The 18,422-nt window shown below is 47.5% G+C and overlaps 1 protein-coding gene across 2 annotated transcripts in view; it reads right to left on the bottom strand.

Annotated features, from left to right (window-relative positions):
* CRACDL (CRACD like) overlaps positions 1–18,422 on the bottom strand; it is a 121,667-nt gene that overhangs the window by 63,126 nt on the left and 40,119 nt on the right. The window lies entirely within an intron of this gene.

The following is an 18,422-nucleotide window of genomic DNA, read 5'->3' as shown; positions in this document are numbered from 1 at the left end:
GGGTGACTCCTGGAGATGGTTCTTAGAAACCATCTTAGAAAAAGTCCTAGCTTCCTCTTCTGTTTTCCAAAATGCATCCATATATATAAAGTTCTGGTCAAATGGTTTATAATTTAAATAATAAAGCATAACCAGTGTATTTGATGGTGAACAAAGAAAGCAGTGAGTTTAGCGAACTTGGAAAATGACCCCTGAGTGCTTTTTGACGGCAGCCTACATCCACTTGCCCTTGTATGCTTTAGAGTCTAAATATTTGCTCCCTGAATGCTGCTAACAGAACAGCCTTCTCTGGGGAGAAAGACAACAGGCCGGCAGGGGGTTCCCATCTCCCGTGAGGCGATCCAGGGGCAGAGTGGACCACTGTAGGTTCAGGGACGGGCCTCAGCCTCGGGGCGGATGTCTCTAAAGAGTGGTCCCAGCCAGCGCTCCTCTCTCCCCAGAGGCCAAATCCAACAGACCCACAGCTGCAACTCGCCCCACCAGAGGCCGGCTCAGCAGCCAGCGGCGTTGAACTTGGAGCCACCCTGCCACTCGCTACGGCCGGCTCTGCTCTGGGCCTGGTCAGCACTCCCTGCCAGTCCAGGGCGGTGCCCAGCACAAGACAACACCCTTCAGACTGACACAACACCACAAGCGGATGCGGCGTCGCATCTTGGGGTCACACTGAAGGCCCCAGGGACCGAGAGGGACCCTGAAGACCAGGGAGGGCCCTGCCACCACCCGCTCACGCGCACACGCCTTCTCACCGTCCCTCTACCACGTCCCAGCGTGCTCCCCACGGCACACCATTTGCACGTCTTAAATCTCTGCTCAATGTTAAGAAAAAATTTCAGGAATTTCCTCTCTTTGATGCTTTCTTCGCCCTTCTTTGCTGTGCCGAAGCCATACATCCCTCAGGACATGGGAGAACCAAACGAAAGGCCAATGACACCCCTGGTGCATTCCTATTACAATGCAATTTATCAACTGCAACAGAAAATCTTTTCTGAAAGAAAATCAAAAGGCTTTGCGATAGGACCTCCTCAGGCCTTTGGTCTCGTTTTATTCAGAGGGAAGAGAATGAAGCAGGTACCAGGTCCACGATGGTCTATATTCTCTCTCACTCAGTGCTCACAACCAGCTCTGAATTAAATGGCACATCTCCTTTCTGCAGGTGAGAAGACAGAGGATCAGAGAAGTTAAGCAAACGGTCCAAGATCACTGAGCCGGCGTAAGTGGAAAATCTGACGCTCAAATCAAGGCCTGTACCTTGCCAGCTGTGAGCTCTTCCCCACGAGGGCAGCTGCCTACTAAGAAGCCCTGGTCAAGATTTCAGGTGACCAGTCAAGTTAGATATTCTCTGGGCTGGAATCTGACAGCAAGCATCAAAGGCCTTCAAAACCCCTGCTGACCTGGGAACTGCGCTCCGGGAAGTTGTCCTCAGGAGATCGTCAAGTATCCCCTGAGAACAGCCCCCTGGAAACACTCTAAAGGCTCATCGGTAGGAGACAGAAATGGGAGACTGGCTATGGTGTTGGGACATGTCACGAGGTCACTAAAAACCCTGCTCCATGAAAATACTGATTGACAAGGGAGAATGCCCATGATACCTTGCAAGGGGAAAGAGTAGGCTACAACAGTACTTCTAAAGGGAATACGCACCCCAGGATCTGAAGAGCTTGCTAAACACAGATTCTGCCTCAGTAAGTCTGGGGTGGAGCCTGAGATTCTGGTATTTCGAACAAGCTTCTGGATGACACCAGTGATGTCGCCCATAGACCCTCCTTTGATGATCACCATGCTATGAATGGCGTGTGCATGAAACCCATCGTTACTTTTTTTTACAAGTGTCTTAATGCAGAAAAGGAATTCAGGAAGGGCTGCAAAAGGATGTGATCTACAGTTATTTCTACATCACAGAATTAGGTGTATTTTAAACTTCTTCTCTGCGCTTTTCTATGTTTTGCAAATTTTCTGATGGAACATGTATTTTGCTGATAATTAGGAGACGCTCCAATAGTTTCTTTTAAATACCAAGCAGTATGTGGTAAACAGGCTGGGATTTAAGTTCCTGTTCCTCTCTAAGGCTCAGTTTCCTAACCTGGTAAACCTGAGGAGTGGCTGGGCTGCTGCCCCGGCGCAGATTCCAAGTGTAAGTTTCTGCCCTGCTCTGGCCACACGGCAGGATCTCAGCAGTGTCAGGACCCGCCCTCTCCACTGCTGGAAATGAGAGCTTGAGTCTTTGACAAGCAGTTTCTGTCATTTTTCCAAGGTACTTTCACATTTGCTTCCCTGTTTGTCTGCACACCATTTCCTTGACTACGAGCTGGAGGAGGAATGATCGCTGTAAAGCTTCACAAGCACCGACCTGCAAGGAAGGTGAGCAACTTGCCCAGGGTCAGCGCCGGCCGCCTACAGGGGGCTTCGGTGCCAGGACGCAGCATCCCCTCGTGGCTCCACTACCTCTGACGACCCTCTCACACCCCCATCCCAACACCCCACCCTACACACACAGGACCAGCCCGCTGTGCTCTGACCCCGGGCCAGAACGGTCCCCTGAGCTGAAAGGGCCTGGGTGGAGCAGGGATGCAGAACAGGGTCTCCGTCGGGAACCAAGGCGGGGAGACCCCACACCTCATGCCACTTGGCCCACCCATGCCTCTGCGAGCGGCCCATCCTGCTCACTCCTGGGATTTCAAAAACATCACGGTGTGCTTTTTCCCCTGTAACATTCTGATCTGCTTAAACAGCCCTAGAAGAGATGGGCTCACTAGCGATGAATTCTTTCCAGCTGCAAAGGCAATCAAACCAAACCATCAGGCCCCCGGAGCCCAAGGGAGCACTTCAGTTCCTTAGAGTGGCTACTTACAAGGGTCAGGAATGAGTGAGACAACTTTAGGTCTTCTCTCTGCTCTGTGTTGTTCAGAGTTAACCTTTGCAAGTGGCACCTGTCACCTATGTGGCCTTTACTTGCTTAGTAGCCCAAAGAGACATTATAAAGAGCACAATGGCCATCGTGAGTTATAATGATATTTAACCAACCCCCCTCCCCACCCCCCAAAATGGAAAGAACAGCCATAGGTCAAATTGCCACACTGACAGTTTTTCACAGTTCTTCCCAGTTAAATGCAACTCTACGGAAACACAAAAAAGGCAAAAACATAGAAGGGCGGCCCCCTAGCTGGGAGTCAGCAGGAATTCTGCATATACTGCTGGGCAGAAGTCTCTCCACCTCCGGCTACATGGGGCCAGCCACTCTCCCAACTCAAGGGATGCAAGGAAGTCACCAGGTGTGAGAAGGCAGGTCCCTGCTGTCTGCGATGGAGGGAAGAGGGGAAGGTCCCAGCTGGCAGGGAGGCAGCAGAAGAGAGGGTGGTAAAGCTGGGAGAGTGAGCTGGTGGGCATCAGGCAGAACTGTGCTGGAGAACCATGCGGCCTGAGGACTAACACACAGACACACATGATTCAACACGGGGCATCAGGGATCACTGGGCAGTAACATGCTGCAACTGAGGACAGAAATAAAAGGTGCCACACAGAGCCAGTGTCTGCATTCATAAAACAATCAAACAGTGGAAGAGCGAAGAACAAAGCTGCCTCCATACTGGATCTGTTTCTTTTGTTTTAACCTCTGTATTCTATTGCTTTTGCTACAAGAATGTTGCCTATAGCCTGAAATATACAGGACAGCCCATTCTCTGAGGCTCTGACCTTTAAAGGTATAGCACTTTCCCATTCATATAGAGACAATAAGTTGCAGAACAGAGAATACCTTTTGTCTTGTTGAAGGTTTACAGGAACATCCTGACCTGACCTCCGTGAAAAGATGCAAGAACAAAGGATGCTGACACCAAGAAGTCTGCAACTACCAGCTGCACTCCCTCCCCTTTTAGTATAAAAGAAGCCTGAATCCTAACTCGGGGAAGATGGTTCTTTGGGACACTGGTCCCCCAACTTCTTGGTCTGATGGCTTTCCGAATAAAGTCGTTATTCTTTGCCGCAACAACTTCTCTCTTGATTCAGTGGCCTGTCACGCAGCAAGCAGTATGAGCTTGGCCTCAGTAAAGACAGAAACCAGGCAGCTAATGAAACTGCACATTCACCCATGGTGGGCTGACGCTTCAGCCAAGGATTTGCCTCATGGGCCTGCAGGACACTGTGTGTCACCACATAAATGTGGCCTGCCCACCCACTCACTTGCCTCTTGGTCAACTCCCAGATTACCCATCAGCCCGCTGGACCCTGGTTAGGCCACAAGCACCCAAAACTGGCTTCCTGTACTTGGGAGCAAAAGTCATGGTGCTCCAGGGATCTCCCTGACCTAGCGAGATTTGAGGAAACTATAAAATTACTGAAAACAAATTCTATGTATGGACTTGTTTGCCATTATTTTCTTAAGTGAGCAAAAACACAGCTAATGTCATTTTAATGACTTAATAGGTCTAAAATCGCCTGGCTAGTTCAGTAACTAAAGAGGTATTAACTTTGTTTTCACTTTAACTTAAAAATAGTTTAGACAAACAATACACATGCACTGCAGAGCACAGATCTGTGAAATTGCTTTTCACATTTTCTCCATTCTGTTGCAAGCCATTGACATTCCTTGCTAAACACGGCTTTTGCCCTGAGACTGTGAGCTGAGGAAGGACCAGTCTGTGGAAAAGGCAGCTCTGGTCACAGCATGGGTGACCAGCTTTCCCTACTGCTTCATTTTTATCACGGTAAGGAAAGGTAAGGCAGAATGGCAACAACGGGCACATGTATCGCCACTCTCCCATTACCTGCCCTGGGCAGACATCAGTAATCAACCACAGCATCATTCTCAGAATTGCCCACCACACAGTACTCCAGACAGCTACTGCCAGTTGCCTGGAGTAGCACTTGGCTAGAAGCCTGCCAGCACTGTTGGCAGAAATTGCAATAAATCTATAGAATTGGGTTCTCGCCTTGCCTACCACTAACTAGCTGCTAACCAGCTGAGTGACTTGGGACAAATCACTTGCCTCTCTGGGCCTCTGTCTCAATTATGATACGAGTGATTTGGACTCTGATATCTGACAGTCTATTAGAGTACTTCAGAAAAACAAAGGTCTGTAAAATTGGCCCAAACTTCTTTTTGTGTGAAGATGCTTTAGTTAGCCAGCAGAGGACAAGACATGTTTGAGCTGAGAACAACATATATTGGAAATATATTTTCAAAATCTAGCTCTCAGTACACTGCTCGTTTGTGATCCGAAAAAACGAAGTGGCAATGGCAATATCACAGAAAGTCCCTCCAGTCTGTCCTGGCCACCACCTCACCTCCTGCCATCCCCGCCTCCGCCACGCAGCCATACCTGACACTGCACGCCTGCTTCCCGAGGGAGCCGCGCTCACACACATCAGCGTCTTTGCCCCACCCTGACCCTGAGGAATCTCTGCACTTGCTGGGCACCCTGCATCCCTCCTCTGAGCCCCTGCCCACCCACATTATTGTGTACACATTTCCCCTCCTGGAGTCTGAGCTTCATTAAGGGCAGAGACAAGCTCTTTTCATCTCTGTAGCCCTGATAACCTACACACAGTAGATGCTGGGAAATATTTTATGAATGAGTGAGACGTATCACCTGCGCTTATAAAATCCAAGGGCAGAAATCACTTGTAATAACGTCTTTTGCGTTATTACATTTCCCCTAAGGAAAATAACATCCTCAAATAGTTGATTTCGCTTGAGCCATTTGGTAAGATGCTCTGACAGAGTGCTCCTGTGTGATTCAGATGTGTGGGCTGGTTGGGTTTGACATAAATATCTTCCTATTTTGTAATTCGGAGACATCACATTTGGAGACTGGGGACATGGAGCAGTATGAACACACATTTGGCTCATCACGCAAGGACATCTAATATTCCAAATTATTCCAGCCTCTTGTTTTTTTTTTTTTTTTTTCGGTTCGCGGGCCTCTCACTGTTGTAGCCTCTCCCGCTGCGGAGCACAGGCTCCGGACGCGCAGGCTCAGCGGCCATGGCTCACGGGCCCAGCCGCTCCGGGGCACGTGGGATCTTCCCGGACCAGGGCACGAACCCGCGTCCCTTGCATCAGCAGGCGGAGTCCCAACCACTGCGCCACCAGGGAAGCCCCAGCCTCTTGGTATTTTAAAGACCTTAGAAAAGCAACCAAGTTCCCATCTTCTTCAATACTGCCATGGGGAGGGGGGCGTCGTAGATAGATGCCCCACACCAGTTAGCGCTTAATGGGTCACAACTGGCCTCCTCAATCAGACTGCAAAGTCTTTGAGAACAATGCCAGTAAATTTGATTATTTCTGTATATTCCAAGGAGCCGAGTATGCAGCAGGTGCTTCATAAGTGCACAGTGATTCATACAGTGCAACATATAAACCATGTACTCCTGGACTGGCCAGGGCCATCAGTGGACACAGCACTGGGCACGGGACTAGCGTCAGTAAGGGAGCACCCGTGAAGTCCTAAGTTGACTGATGCACAGGAACGTGGCCAGAGGAAGGCAGGCTGTGGTAGACAGGCGGGATCCCGTGAACGACTGAGGATTTCTCACACTTTACCTTCTAGTAAAGCCGCGGCATGATGCTGGCAGCAGCTCACAAGTGCCAAGAACTGCTGTAAATACTTCATATACATTTACTCTTTAAACGCTGGCTGAACTGAACATTACGAGCGTTTCATCCAAGCCAGGCCACTCTGAGTCGTTCATCGGAGAAGGAGCGTCACCAGGTGGCAGCCGGCAGCAGCACCACGAGGCACCAGCACAGGCGTGGGGTGGAGGGCGGAGCCCGGGTACGCGGGACTCCCGTTGCTGAGCGCGCCTGTCCGCCGGGTGCCTTGTTCCTGGGGTGGTGGCAGCGTGGTCAGGTGGCCGCCCAGCCAGGGGGCCCTCTTCTATCTCCATCTGGTCAAATTTCTCCCCTAGGGCAAGGGTGCTGCAGCCAGATGTGACCCAGAAGGGCAGCCCTAAGTGCCTGATAGACACTCAGTCGCGAAGGGCTCTGAGCTCTAGAGCAAGTGTGTCAGGTGACCCTGTGGCCCAGTCTGATATGCCGACCGCCGAGCAAAAAGTATCAGAGGAAACTGGCCTACTGACTCTCCCCCTCGGAGAAGAAACCTTGCCGCGTGTTCTGCTTCACGGCTTGAGGCGCTGACAGGATGACCACCCTGGGACACCTGTGCCTCACCTGCCCAGAAGCCCACCCTCGGGACGGCGGTCAGTGCTACTGCGGGCACTGCGTCTGAGCAGCCCGTGGCTCTTTCTCCAGTGGGATGGCGTCTGATGGCAAACACAGGCCTGGGCTGATGTGTCCACCTGCCAGAGGATGTTCCGAGGCCTCAAGGATGGAACGCCAGTTCCCCTGCCACTCAGAGTGCAGCCTGGGGACCAGCAGCCTCAGCATCACTTGGGAGCTGGTGAGAGGCGCAGACACTCTCAGGCTCCATCCAGACCTATGTCTCAGAATCTGCCCCGAATCAGCGTCCCCGGGTGATCCCTTTGCATGTGAAGGTTTGAGAACCATGGCTTTAGAGCAGTTGTTCTCGACCCTGGTTGCACATCAGAATCCCCTGGGGAGGTTTAAAAACCTTGGGATCCTCGGGTCATGCCCCAGCCCAACTGCTGGCAGGGGATCCCGGGTGACTTCCAATGCAGCCACACTGGAGGACAGCAGTTCTCCAACTCTGAGCATGGCCCTCACGTCAGCAGGTGAGCCTTCAGCTGGGGCACCTGCAGGAACACTCCCTGGGGGTCCAAGCACAGTGCTCACCCACAAGGACAAGGAGCTGCTGCAAGCTTGCTGCCTGCACCGTGCAGGCAGTGGAAGTGCTCGTGGCCACCAGCGTGTCCTGGTCTGTGGTCTAGTGGCAGGAGCCGGGCACACAGCATCATTGGTTGGGGAGAGAGGGCTCGTCACGTGGATCCAGTCCCCTTCTGAGAGATGCCTCTTACAATACAGGCTTAGGGCAGCCTAGGAAGATCCACCCACTGATCACGGCTCGGCTGCACTCAGAAGGGCTGCACAGGGACTTCCCTGGTGGTCCAGTGCTTAAGAATCCGCCTTCCAATGCAGGGGACGCAGGTTCAATCCCTGATTGGGGAACTAAAAGCCCACATGCCACAGGGCAACTAAACCCATGCACCGCAACTAGAGAGAAGCCCACACACCACAACTACTGAGCCCATGCGCTCTAGAGCCGGCGCACCACAACTAGAGAGCCCACGTGCCGCAACTAGAGAGAAGCCCGCAATGAAGAGCCCACGTGCCACAATGAAGAAGACCCAGCACAGCCAAATTAAGAAAAAAAAAAAGAAGGGCTGGACAACTGGAGTTCTGGGGAAGGAGTGGGATGCTGTCCAGCCCCTGGGGAGGGTCTGTACAGCAGGGGTGATGGCTCTAAAGAACACTGTTCTGCTTTCAATACTACAGTTTCTGTAACAAAAGGTTTTCCTTTGAGTCACTGAGTCATCCAGGCCCAGGCACCCAGGAACTCGGTAAGAACGTACCAAGGCTTGACTCTTAATACATGATGTGGCCCAAGACAGGAGCTACAGACATAGCCTGGGCCCAAGCTGGTCCACGCAGTTCCATTCCCTGGCAAGAGTGGTTGTTTCAGGGACAGGCATGTGACTCATTTCAGGCCAAGGGGAGTGAGGCTCAGGGCTTTTATGGAATTGTTGAAACAGAATATTTCTTTTCTGTTGGGTCTAGGAGGATGTGAGTTTAGAGAGGAAAGAAACACCAAGAGGTGAAGGGGAAAAGCAATGCACCTGGGGACTCTGTTGAGAGTCCTGGATCCAGCTGTTCCTGAAGCCAGCTACCAGAGATTTTCCAGTTACCTAAGCTACAAAGTCCATCTCTCTGTTTTTTTTTTTTTTAAAACCAAACAAACCTTTGCAAGCCTTATCTGTAAAAGAAAAAGTCCCAACTAATTCCCTGAGCAAACAGGGGCTGTGTGAGTGATGTCAAACCAGTTGAACCCTCCGGAGCCACCCGGACACAATTTGTTTGGTTCCATTTTTAGATCTTTAGGGCAAAGGGGTTTGGTATACTTTCAGGACAGCTGCACCCAGGACAGGCTGGGGCAAACGTAAAGGCAGGTATCAGTAAAGGAAGAGTATGTTCATTGCAGATTTACACAGGGCGGAGGTGCAACCCCTCGGTATAGGAGTCACCTCTGAACAGCTCAGTAATCAGCAGAATAAGCCAGCTCCAAGCTCTGTCCCATTCCCTGTATGTGCCCTGTGTCCCCTCATGGAATCACTTCTTCCAGTAGGTGGAAAACAATCTGTCAAAGGATGAAGGGCTAGGGCTTTGGAGGGAGACAGAGCCAGGTGGAACCAGGGAGTGAGAGCAAGATCCTTGGGTGAAAAGGGCTGTGGGGTGCTCAGGAAAGCCAGACGTAGATGTGTCACTGGCAACCCGAGGCCCAGCAGCAGCAGAGCAGCAGGATGACTCCTGGGCTTCAGGGGAGGCCTGGGCGGGGCAGTGCACCAAACTCAGAGGGACCACAGGAAGGGCAGACGAGCCAACCCAGAGCCCCTGGTGCAGAGGCGGGAGGATGGAGCGGCCAGTGGCACCGAGGCCAGCAGCATTTCTCCCTCCCAGACATCACGCACCACAGTCCAGCTCCCAGGACTGAGGTGCAACCCACTGGGTGCTGAGGGCCGGAGGAAACACCACACCGGCTGAGATTAAGACGGGTGGCCCTGTGCTCTGGGGGCTCAGAGCACAAATGAAGCTGAGTGGTCGGGAAAGCAAGTTGTTTCTCGGGCACCTACACTGGTGGCCTGAGACCTGCATGTGGGGAGTCCGGCCCGGGGCTCGGCTCCCAGCAGGCCCGCTGCTCTCACAGGCCCCGCACCACCATGAAAGGGGCACGTTGGTACACTAACACAAAGCACAACTTGTGCGGCCAACCAGAGGCGATAAAATTCTACGCCAAATAGAGGGATAAACCCGGGCCTGAGTAGAACAGGAAGAGCCCCGCGTGGCTCTCTGCACGGGAGTCCTGGTTGTCACTCACCAGCCCGGTCTCAGTGTCTCACCTGTCACAGGACCTGCTGTGCAGGCCGCCGTGCAGGCCCGGATGAGATGATGTAACGCGTGAGGCGCATGGAGTTAACGGGAAGGCTCTTGGCTCACCGTTATTTTTGGCATCTCTCGGAATGCAGCACATGGCGCCCACACACCACCTCCACACAAGGCCTGCTCTGGCTGTCCCATCCCCAGCTCCCTGGGATGTGGAAACAGTGTGCCCACGGGAGACGCTTTGTGGCTGGGGAGCAGCCAGTGCTGGGAGGTGGGGGCCACAGACCCACAGGTGCCCCATCCACCTGGAGACATGGGCCAGCAGGGGGCACAAGGGGGCAGACTTCAATGCAAAGAGGGAGGCACGGATGCCGATCTGGTCCCCACCTGCAGGCACCTGAGAAATGGGAGGATGGAGCTGGGCTTTCCGGAGAGTAGTGCCAGATGCTGTGCCCCATCCTCCAACCCTGGAAACAAGTGCCCACTGAGTTGGGCACAAGGAGGTTAGAGAGAGAGTGCCTGGCACCAAAAGGCACAGGAGTGTGGGGAGCGGTAGCTGTCCGCGGCATTTAGGCATCTGAAGCATCATAAGGAAGGAGAAGCCCAAACACAGAGGCTGTGGTTGACGAAGATGATACATTTGAGACAAGGGCTGAAATCTGCTGCTGGGGTCAGTACATCAGCAACTGTAAACGGGCGTGAGATGTGTGGCTCGGTTGCTATGGCATCTTACCTCCAGACCTGGGTACCACTTTCCTGTACCAGGGCCCGTTTAAAGGCCTCTTCTTCTACTTCATGCCGAGGAGCTGCTAACCCAAGGTGGAGGGGGCGGGCGACAGAGAGAAGAGTAACCCCCTCTTTTAGTGGTAAGATAGCAACTGCACTTTTAAAGTTTCTCCGCAGGAATAAATAACAGCCAAGAGCCATAACGATGCTATTGGAAGAACGTTTACAATTCAGAGTGAAATAATTATCATAAGAAGATGACTGACAAGGTGCGGTTAGAATTTTTAAAAATTAACTCAGTAAAGCTGCATAAGAAAGAACTGAAAATGCAGATGAAAATGTGGCCTTTAGAAGCTCAGAATCTCAGAGGTGGAAAAACTAGAGATTTCGCTTGACAACCAACCATTGTTCAAGCCACAGAACTGAGGCTGGCAGATTCTGAACGTGCCCCAGGACACAGTGAATAAGTGGCAAAACGGAGCTGTCTTCGCTAACCAAATATGATGATGCCAAACATTCAGCGTGATGCCAAACACTTTTAACGATAAAACCCAAAGCAAATGACATCAGGAAGAATGGTGGAATAAGGACCTCCAAGGAAAAACTCTTCTCCATAAAAGCAATTTAAAAACTGCCCCCCCCCAAAAAGGTTAGAATCAACTCTGTCAGAACTCTAGAAATTAACCAAAGGCTTTAGCACTCCGTGGAGCATGTATTCCACGGCTAAATCTCAGTAAAATCAGTGAATGTTGTGGCATTTTAACTTGCCTTACTCCAACCCTCGGCTCTCCAGCTCCTTGGGAGCCTTGAAAACCAATTACTGCACAATTACTGTGTAAATGAGTAGCCCGGCAGTCACCAGATGGGGAAGAACTGGATTGGAACGTCTTCAAAGCTCCATTTCCAGAGAATCGTCATTATTTAACCTGTTTAGTGGTTCCCCAGAAAACCTCACTAGCAAGGGGAAAAAGCCCAGTCTGACCTGAGTTAGAGCTCTCTCAGTGTGAAAAGCCGTTTTCCCCCTAAAGGGAAATATTTAACTTCACTGAGGCAAGTGGATAACAGTTGGGGTAAATGACAGACTAGCTAAAATGCTTAAAAGAAAAGCCCAACATATTCCTGGGAATCTAGAAGACCACATGTAGGGCTATGCACATACTCAGGAAAAGACCTGAGAAGCCCCTAGCCTCTCACCTCTGGCTGACCTTGAAGCTCTGTGAAACTAGGAAGTGAGGGTTTAGACAGAGCTCTCAACTGCCTGTCTGAGTGCCTCAACATGCACACAGAGTCCTGCAGCAAAGACTGGGAGGACAGCTGATTCTAAATGTCTAAGAAAGTCTCTGTCCAATCACTAGCTGATTACTAAGCCAACCAAAGCAGAGACTTCAGTGGTCACACATGATAAAAAAAAATACAGGCTTTATGGAATTAGTTCAGAAAAGTCAAAACAAACAACATATGCTGGGGAGTCAGGGAGAATCCCATATCCAAAGCTGCCACATTATATATTTTAAATGTTCAACGGACAATTACACAACATACAAAGAAACAAAAAGTGTGATCCATACACAGGAAGCCCAGCTGTTGGACTTATTTGACAAAGAACTCAAATCAGCTATTTTAAATATATTCAAAAAACCAAGAAACCACGTATTAAGCAAAGTATGAGAATGATGTCTCACCGAATACATAACATGAAAAAAGAGACAGAAATTATAAAAGAGAACCAAATAGAAATTCTGGAGTTGAAAAGTACAATAACTGAAGAATTTTAAAATCACTAGAGGGACTCAACAGCAGATTTAAATGGAAAGATTCAGTGAACTTGAAGACCCATCAATTGAGATTAGCCTGCCTGAGAAACAGAAAGAGATACTATGAAGAAAAATAAACATCACTGAGCACACCAACATATACATATTGGGAATTTCAGAAGGAGAGGAGAGAATGGTGCAGAAAGAATATTTGAAGAACTAATAGTTGAACACTGCCAAAGTTTGAGAACATTAATCTACACATCCAAGAAGTTCAACAAACTCTAAGCAAGATAAACTCAAAGAGATCCACACCGAGACACATCACAATCAAACTGTCAAAGACAAGAGAAAATCTTGGAAGGACTCATACCCTACAAGGGAATCTCCAATAAGATTTTTTTTTTAAGATTTTTTTTTTTTTTTTTTTTTTTTTTTGCGGTACGCGGGCCTCTCACTGTTGTGGCCTCTCCCGTTGCGGAGCACAGGCTCCAGACGCGCAGCCTCAGTAGCCATGGCTCACGGGCCCAGCCGCTCCGCGGCATGTGGGATCTTCCCGGACCGGGGCACGAACCCATGTCCTCTGCATCGGCAGGCAGACTCTCAACCACTGTGCCACCAGGGAAGCCCAAAAGATGTATTTTTTTTTTTGATGTGGACTATTTTTAAAGTCTTTATTGAATTTGTTACAATATTGCTTCTGTTTCATGTTTTGGTTTTTGGCCGCGAGGCATGTGGGATCTTAGCTCCCTGACTAGGGATTGAACCCGCATCCACTGCATTGGAAGGCGAAGTCTTAACCACTGGACCACCATGGAAGTCCCCCCCCAGTAAGATTAATGGCTGATTTCTCATCAGAACCCATAAGGCCAGAAAGCAGTGGGATGAACTATTCAAAGTGCTAAAAGCAAAAGACTGTGGATGAAGAACACTAGACCCAGCAAACTGTTCTTCAACAATGAAACAATGGGGAACAACTGCTTAACAGGTACAGAATTTCCTTTTGGAGTGAAAAAAAAATGTTTGGAACTAGAGAGAGGTGGTGAATGTGCTAAATGCCACTGAATTTTTCACTTTAAATGGTTCATTTTATGTTACATGAATTTCACCTCAATTGCTAAAAAACAAAGGAAAAAATAAGACAAATTAAGACATTCCCAGACAAACAAAAACAGAGAGAAATTGTCACTAGTGAACCTGCCCTACAAGAAATACTAAAGGTTACTAGACAGTAACTCAAAACCAGACGAAAAAATTGAGTACCAGTAATTACATAGGTAAACATAAAAACCAGCATAAGTGTATTATTGTTTGTAACTCCTTTTTCCTTCTACCTAATTCAAAACAGTTGTATGAAGCAATAACTACAACTCTGTGCTAATGAGCACATGGTGTACGAAGATATAATTTGTCTGACAAGAACAGCATTAAAAAGGGGTGAGGAAATGGAGTTATAAAAGCAAATGTTCAGTATACTATTGAAATTAAGTTGGTATTAATCTGAACTAGGTTGTTATAAGTTAAAATTGTAATCCCCACGGGCAACTACAAAGAAAATAAATCCTCAAAAAGGCAAAGAAATGACAAGGGAATTTAAATGGTACACTAGAAAGCATCTATTTAACACAAAAGGAGGCAGTAATGGAGGAAAAGAGAAACGAAAAAGGCTTAATACACACAGAAACTGAAGACCAAAATGGCTAATGTAAATCTCACCTTATTATTAATTACATTAAATGAAAATGGGTTAGACATTCCAAATAAAAGAGAGAGACTGATGAAATGGATTAAAAAATGATCCAACTATATGCTCTCTACAAGAGATACACTTTAAATTCAAAGACACAAATAGGGTGAAAGTAAAAGGATGGAGAAAAGATATACCATGCAAACAAACCAAAACAGAGCTGGAGTGGCCATGTTCATATCAGACAAAATAGAGTTCAAAACAAAATTACTAGAGACAAAGTGGGAAATTATATATTGATAATAGTGTCAATCAATGAAGATTTAACAATTACATACATATATGCACCTAATAACAGAGCTCCAGAAAACATGCAGCAAAACTAACGGAACTGAAGGAAGAAACAGACAAGCAGTAATAGTTGAAGTCTCCAATGCTCCATTTCAGTAATTATAGAACAACTAGCCATAAGATCGATGAGGAAATAGAAGACTTGAAAAACATGATAAGCCAACTTAGACCTGACAGACACAGAACATTTCTTAGGCCATAAAACATCCTTGATACATTTAAAAAGATTAAAATCATACTAAGTATGTATTCCAACTACAACAGCATTAAATTAGAAATCAATAAGAAAGAAATCTGGGAAATTCACAAATATGTGGAAATTAAATAACATACACCTAAGTAACCAATGGGTCAAAGAAAAAAAATCACAAGAGACATTAGGAAATATTTAGAAACCGATAAAAACAAAAACTTATGGATGCAGCTAAAGCAGCTAAATTTATAGCTATAAATGCCTATATTAAAAAGGAAGAAAAAACTCAAATCACTTGCCTAACATTCCACCTTAAGATATTTTAAAAGGAGCAAACTAAACTAAAAGCAAGCGGAAGGAAAAATATAATAAAGATTAGAGAAGAAATTAATGAAATTGAGAACAGAAAAATAACAGAGAAAATCAACAAAACCAAAAGCTGGTTCTTTGAAAAGATCAACAAAATTGACAAACTTTTAGCTGGACTAACTAACCAAGAGAAAAGGAGAAAAGACTCAAATTACTAAAATCAAGAATGAAAGAGGGGCCATCACTACTGACCGTACAGAAGTAAAAATGATTATAAAGGAATTCTATGAACAACTGGATGCAGACAAACTACATAACCTAGGCGAAATGGACGTATTCTTAGAAAGATACAAACTACCAAAACTGACTCAAGAAGACATTGTTAATTGACCTATTACAACTAAAGAGACTGAATTAGGAATTTTGAAATCATCCACAAAGAAAAGCCCAGGCCCAGACAGCTTCACTGGTGAATTCCACCAAATGTTTAAAGGAGACTACTAATGGATTGTAGTTACTTTTTGAGGCAATGAAAATGTTCTGGAATTAGATTTTGTCAGTGGTTCACAACCTCGTTTGGGGATATGTGAATTATATCTCAAGTATTTTAAAATTAGGGGGAGAAGCAAAACAAAAGGAATCTAGTACAGTTATAACAATGGGATTCCTGGAACTTTTTTTTTTTTTCTTATTGGTAAAGTTAAACATTATTTGAAAAGTTGTGAGTCATAAGCCCCTTCCTTTTTTTTTTTTTTTTTCAATCCTAAAGTAGGTGGCTTCTTATTTCATCTCTTCCTTTTCTATACTGTGAAAGCTTTCAATAAAATTGAAGACATGAGTCATGCTAGGGGAAAATATACGCAATATACATAAGAATGGGAATATATATCCTTGATTTATAAAGAGCTCTTATAAAGCAATAAGAAAAATGCAAACATTCCATTGAAAAGTGGGCAAAGGATATGGAAAAACAATTCAAACGATAGGAAACAGCCAGTAAGCACATAAAAAATGGTCAGCCCCACTAATAACCAAATGTAACCATCAGGCTCCTGGAAATTTTAAAAGGTAGATACTAGTCATCTTTGGCAGAGTGTGAGAAATGGGCATGCCCATATGCTGCTGGTAGTTTAAAAATGGTACACCTTTTCTGGACAGCCATTTGGAAGTTTCTATCAAAATCTTAAATGTATTCATCCTATGACACAGCAATTAACTTCTGGGAATTTGTTCTATAGAAATATTCAGAGACACATACAGATAAATGAGCAAATATGTTCCCTGAAGCCAGATTTGTATTAAAAATTGAGTCATCTCATAAACACTCCTTGACATGGGAATGGTTAACCAATTATTCACGATAATAAAGAGTGGTTAAAAGAAATGAGGTGGATCTATTTACTGACTTGGAAGTGTCTATAAAATACATTATGAAGTTTCAATAAAGATCTGCAGAAAAATATGCAAACATAGTATGACTTCATTTTTGCAAAAAAAAAAATGTAAACCCCAATATGCATGTATGTGTGTATATGTATGTATACATGCAAGGTGTGCTATATATTTTCATCTATAACTTATATGTATTACATATATATGCATAATAAATGTAACCGGTTACAGACCAAGCTGGACACCTTAGAGTGAAGCAGAAACCATCCGCATCCTTCCTCACATTCTTACTAAACTTGCTCTGTGGACCTGTTCCCGCCACCTGCATGCACGTCAGCCATAGCTTTTCGGGCCTTTCTGAAATAGTAGATGAATAGCCCATCTCTTTTGGCACGAAACACTCCAGTCCAGTCCAGTGGACTTGAGGGTAGAGTCCTTTCCACAAGAAAGTGTCTCTACTCCCTGGCTAATGGAGGCCCAGAGGCCCGTGGGGGAAGCTGTGTGGACACCTGCCCGGCTTATCACCTGGCCTGTACCTGGACGAAGGCCCCCAAGGACAGGCCCCGTCCAAGTGGGGCCAGGGCCCTCCAGGTGGTCTGGGCCCACCTCCCCCCTGCAGGCCCACATACTCTCTGGGAACCCCTTTGGCCAGGTCCCACTTGGGCAGCCCTCACGCTGGCCGTAGCCTGGCAGGAGTGCCACCCATCCAGAGAGGTGCTTCCCAGGCGCTTTCTACAACCTCCAGGTGCACAGGGTAGGGGGCTAGGTTCAGGGAAGGAAATGGACTTGCTGATCACATCTCCAAAGAACTTTTCGCCATCTACGATTCCAGCTCTCAGGCGAGGAGGTGGCTGGGGCCTGTGTGCCCCCTGCCTTCCCCGCACCGTGGAAACAGGGGCTGCAGAAGCACCACAAAACAGTCCTCAGGCCAGAGTGCAGAGGAGCTCTACTTCCACATCCCGCTGTGTAAAAGTACAGAAGAGATCTGGAGGGACACACAATGGCTTATCTCTGGGGAAGAGATGATAGCTGTTTACTCTTTATGTTACTGTAGTGTATGATTTTTTTTAATTACTCATGTAAATGAAAAGATAATTAGAAAGAAAAAAGTCTCCCAAGTCTATTTCTGACTTTCTCAGTGTGAACAGCTTGTCTTTTACTGAGGAAGCCCCATGCCATCAGCAGAAGGCCCTGTATCCTCACGTCCACCTGAATTCACCTGAACTCCCAGGGACTACAGAGCGGAGTCACCTGGGCACCATCCCCAGAGGTTCTGGTGTAATCAGCCGGAACGGGCCTGGGTATCAGGCAGTGTTAAAGCCCCCCAGGTGACTCCAAAGTGCAGCTGGGTTAAGCAGCAATGGGCTTGCTCCTTTTATGGGGTCCAAACCACGCCCAGCTATTCCCACGCCCCCCCTCCACTCCCCTAATTGTGTCAACACCACCTCGTCCTCCCAGGGGAGCTGGAAACACTGCAGAGGTAGAAGCAGCAGCACCTGGTGAGCAGAGGACAAGGTGGGAGCCCACGGCCAGGACTGGCAGGGCTGACATCATGCTGCAGGACCACTCACTGGACAGCAGAGGGCATGGCCAGCCCACTGGTGAGAAACCTTTCCCCTGGACCTGAGAACCTGCACGAGGCAGAGGGTCTGTTAAAGCATTTCCACTTTCTACAGCTTTCTTCCCTTCTTCTGGATCATCGGCTGCCACTGTTTCTTGTACACCAAGCAATCCCTGTTTTTGTTGTTATAGAGTGTTGGGTTTTTTTGCTTTATCTGGAAGACCCCTTTGACTGACTTCTTCTTTTTTCCCCATATGGGATGTAAAGGTGTATTTCTGAGCCCCTCCAGGCACAAAAATACCTCTATCGGTCCTCACGCTTGACTAATAGTTTAGCAGGGAGTAGCATTCTACATTGGAGATCATCTCCACCAAACCTGGCAGATACAACTGCACTGGTGCTGACGAGAAGTCTGCTGCCAGTTTGATTTCTGTTCTTTT

Source organism: Aethalodelphis obliquidens, unplaced genomic scaffold, assembly GCF_003676395.1.
Source record: "Aethalodelphis obliquidens isolate GAN/ISIS:26980383/991018 unplaced genomic scaffold, ASM367639v1 scaffold35, whole genome shotgun sequence".
Lineage (NCBI taxonomy): Eukaryota > Metazoa > Chordata > Mammalia > Artiodactyla > Delphinidae > Aethalodelphis > Aethalodelphis obliquidens.
This window is presented reverse-complemented; position numbering and strand designations above follow the sequence as displayed.